The sequence below is a fragment of the Mastomys coucha genome, chromosome X, assembly GCF_008632895.1.
Source record: "Mastomys coucha isolate ucsf_1 chromosome X, UCSF_Mcou_1, whole genome shotgun sequence".
Lineage (NCBI taxonomy): Eukaryota > Metazoa > Chordata > Mammalia > Rodentia > Muridae > Mastomys > Mastomys coucha.
Window position 1 is genome coordinate 114,658,483 of NC_045030.1, and position 4,704 is coordinate 114,663,186.

Sequence of the window (4,704 nt, forward strand, 5' to 3'; positions counted from 1 at the left end):
TGTATAAACCATACCACACAACAGATTCAAACATGAGATTTATTAGAGAAGGGGATTTATCTGAGCAAGGACAAGAAACTGAGGGAGAGAGAGAGAGTTGGAGACAGAAAGGGAGAGGAACAAGAGAGTGAGAGAGAAACAGAAACAGAGAGAGAAAGAGAAAGACAGAGAGACAGAGAGAGACAGAGACACAGAGACAGGATCAGAAATAGTGAGTGGGCCTTGAGACCAGAGACATTTTAAAGGGTCTGCAACTCATGGAAACTTGAAATCTGTCACATTTTGCAGCTAGTGAAGATGTGAACATTGAGGTGGGCATTTGAGTGGTGAGCACCTGGTTCTGGAATACAGGTGGTTCTGCATTCTACAACCTCTTCAACTGAAAGATAGTGATTATCTCAATCTTCTTTCTGTTAAAACACTCAGGTCCTTTAAGGCCTTAGTGTTAAATAATGCAAATAAGGTTCAACCTCCATACTACAGGGCATGAACTTAGATCTGTAAAGCAAGGCCATGCCTCTGCTGTCAGTTGTTTCAGAAAGTTTTCATTGTAGCCCCACACATTAATCAACTCCAGCCACCATCCAGCATCTCTGTCATGCTTAGCACATAGCCCAAGTGTATCCACAGTGAACAAGTCATTTATTAACTATATGGTATGCTGGCATGGAAACAAACCTCTTCCTCAAAACACCTTTAAAAGAGTGAACTTGGCTGTTTCTTGGGGAAGAAAAAGTTTTCTCTCCTCAGAAATCAACCACCAGCCAAGCAAGGATAAGGCCATGGGATTGGTTCGCAGTTCTGAAAACAAACAAATAAATAATGGTTCCTAGTGAAGAACAATCCATTTCAGGGCATCTTTCTCATTAATCTTCAATTCTGTTCTTTCTAATTTAATTAACATTACCTTTTCCTCTTGTTTTCAAACATAATCAAAATTTTCTTTCCCAGTTATAGTAATATTTTAAAATAATAGAGTATATTTTTAAAAATTAATGAAATCTTGTCTATAAACTAGAATATTAGGTAACTATGAAGACAATCCACTTACATTTCCAAACTGAAACCTTCTGTAAGGCTGACTAACTTATTAAACTTCAAAGATACTGGGGACCTTGGAATGTTTGAGATTCAGATTCTAATTACAGTTTAGCTTGGGCAATCTATAGCACTCTAAGTAATCATTATCTGACCATCTCTGTGGGACTTAACATCTTGTTACTAACTGATAAAAACAACATCAAAAACTCTTGGAATGTATGAATTAATAAAACCCTAGGCTCCACAAATTACAGAGCTAAGAATTCTGTTGGCAAGCATCTAAGGTCTATAGCACAGTTCTGTCCATTTTGCTGTAACATATTTACCCTACATACCTATCAAAGTATTTGAAAATGTCTTGACTTATTGCTTTTTTTCAGTTATTATTATAAAAAATTCATAATTTTTTTTTTACCTCATTTGAACCTTGTATTTTTGGAGACCTAAATCTATATTTCTGATTCATGATCACATGTATTTGATATATTAGCCAAGGTTCTCTAGAGTTCCAGAACTTATGGTAGTCTCTATATAGTAAAGGAATTTATTGATAACTTACAGTCTGTAGTCCAACTCCCAACAATCAACTCCCAACAATGGTCGGCAGCAGCTGTGAATGGAAGTCCAAGGATCCAGCAGTTGCTCAGTCCCACAAGGCAAGCAGGTGAAGCAGAGAGCCTTCCTTCTTCCAATGTCCTTATATAGGTCTCCAGCAAAAGGTGTGGCCCAGATTAAAGGTGTGTGCCACCAGATGACCTTTAATCCCACCTTTAATCCCAGATGACTTTGAACTTTGAGATCTACCTGTCTAAATCTTCTGGATTCATAGCCACTATGCCTCAAGATCTCCATGCCAAGATTCAGGTCGGAAACTTGTATCTCTCATCCTCCAGATTAGGATCACAGGTGAAACTTCAAATTCTGGATTGTAGTTCATTCCCAATATAGTCAAGTTGGCAACCAGGAATAGCCACTACATTTGGTTCCAGAATAAACTGAGATGAGATCCTTTGAGATGAGAGTGAAATGAGTGTTATACTTTTACATTGTCATTATTATTCAATATGCTATATTATATATTGGATTGAAATGATAAAATATGCCTTTGTCACTGTCTCAAATCTCCATCTAAATACAATACTTATATATCTACATAGTTCTTATCTTCTTAGAAGAGGTATACTTTTATATTTGTTTTATATAAATCAAAGATCAGCTATAAGTAAATATTAAGACAAAAAGATAAATACAATTCAGTAACTGCATCACAATTATAAAGAAAAGTATTTTATCAGGATTTATAAAGGCCTGTTCTATGCCATGCTGCTCCTTACTTATTCAAGAAGGTAATTCATTATCTTGATTGTAATGATTGAAACAACTATAAAGGTGCAATAAGTGGTACTCATATATTGGTGATAACCAACAGCTGTCTAATTGGACTTAAGGCCTACTTGAAATAAAGGAAATTATACCTGGTACCGAAAACTTAGCCAACTTTCTAAAGCTAGTGAGATCATGGACCATAGAAGAGGATCTACTACCACTTATTTACTAGAACAGCATAATTCCTACCTGTATTCTAAATCTTAAACTTATAACCAAAAGATAAGTGGAGTTACTATCCTTTACCAAGAAAATCCTCTTTAAAACAAATGGAAAGCATCACAGAAAATCACAGCTGACACAATGCAGAGATAAATGGTTCCTCTGGTGCTCTGACACAATAGATATATCTACATTCCAGTTCTTGTATTTAGGACTTTGGTAACATCATGGAAATATGTATGTGGCTTCAGGGTGGATGTGGGGTGAATTATAAGATCCAGAATAACAAGAATTCTACTCTCCTACACATGGCTTCATGAATAAGACCTGAATAATGATAAAAGCAAAAGACATGTTAACACGGAAGGGGGGACATTTCTTAGCGCATCTTTAGACATAACTATAGTCAATAAACGACCACCAGGATAGCAAGAATTAGCCTCTTCTAGGGATGAAGCCCCTTATTTTTCTAGAATATAACACAATCAACACAGTTTGAATATTGACATAGAAAGGGGTGGAAAGAGGATATTCCCAAGGTGCTAGCAGAAGGAAAAGGAAAAACAGAAGTGAGGAAGTTCTATGTTAATTAAAAGCATATGCATTTTTAAAGTAAATGAGCACAGTGATAATAATAATTGTATTAGAAAAATAATCAATTAAGTTTTATTCCAAATATGCAAATCTGACTTAACTTATGAAACTTATTGAATAAAATATGTGAGTCATATGCATGGATATACCACCTTGAAACCCATTGTTTGTATATTAACTTCAAACAATTTCTAAAGAATATCAACTAATGTAACACTCAGTCTGTTAAAGTACAAAAATTAGATAATAATCAATTCATGCAGGGATCTTCTAGTATAATCTAACAATTATTCATAACAAAAGTTCCCAAATGGTAGTGTATAAGGATCACAGCTGGCTAAGACCATTGATGCCTTATATCCCCTGCAGTGTACATAGCATATTTCTGTACTGTGAAAATTAGCCAAGAAAGTTTCTAGCTATGTTATATGTCTGGGGTAGTTCAGAGATTCACCAGTCTAACCAGTAATCTATTTTAATAAGGAAGACACTTTTCTAAGATACTGACACTCTGGGGTCTACACCAAGGACTTGGAATTTTCCTAATGCAGCACCAACTCCCATTCATCAGAGACTTATAAAGGCAAAGAATAGAAAGATACATTTTGTTCTTATATAATCATGGTGTCCCCTTATCCAAAGTAAGCTTTTGTTTACAGAAGCATAAACAGTGATAAAATATAACCCATACAATTCCTTCATATTTCAAAGTTTGATTTTGCATTGTAGTTCTCTTAAGCACAAAAAGTTTAAACTTTTAAACAGAAACTTAGCCATTAACATAACTTTAGCATCACAAGTTCCAGCTTGATATCTCTGCCTCTTACAATCAAGGATATAGTGTCTTCAACAATAGGATCTTCATTGCTGGTGGGACAAGCTGGTACAACCACTCTGGAAATCAGTTTGGCAGTTCCTCCAGAAACTGGACATAGTACTAGTAGAGGACCCAGCTATACCACTCTTGGCCATATACTCAGAAGATGCTCCAACATGTAATAATGACACATGCTCCACTATGTTCATAGCAGCCTTATTTATAATAGCCAGAAACTGGAAACAATGCAGATGTCCCTCAACAGAGGAATGGATACAGAAAATGTGGTACATCTACACAAGGGAGTACTACTCAGCTATTAAAAAATGATGAATTTATGAAATTCTTAGGGAAATGGATGAATCTGGAGGATATCATCCTGAGTAAGGTAACCCAATCACAAAAGAACACATATGGTATGCACTCTCTGATAAGTAGGTATTAGCCTAGAAGATCGTAATACACAAAGTACAATCCAAAAATCACAAGAAACTCAAGAAGAAGGAAGACCAAAGTGTGGATACTTTGTTCCTTCTTAAAATGGAGAACAAAATACCCATGGAAGGAGTTGCAGAGACAAACTATGGAGCAGAGACTAAAGGAAGGACAATCTAGAGACTGCTCCACCTGGGAATTATTCCCATATTCAATCATCAAACCCAGACACTATTGTGGATGCCAGCAAGTGCTGGCTGACAGGAGCC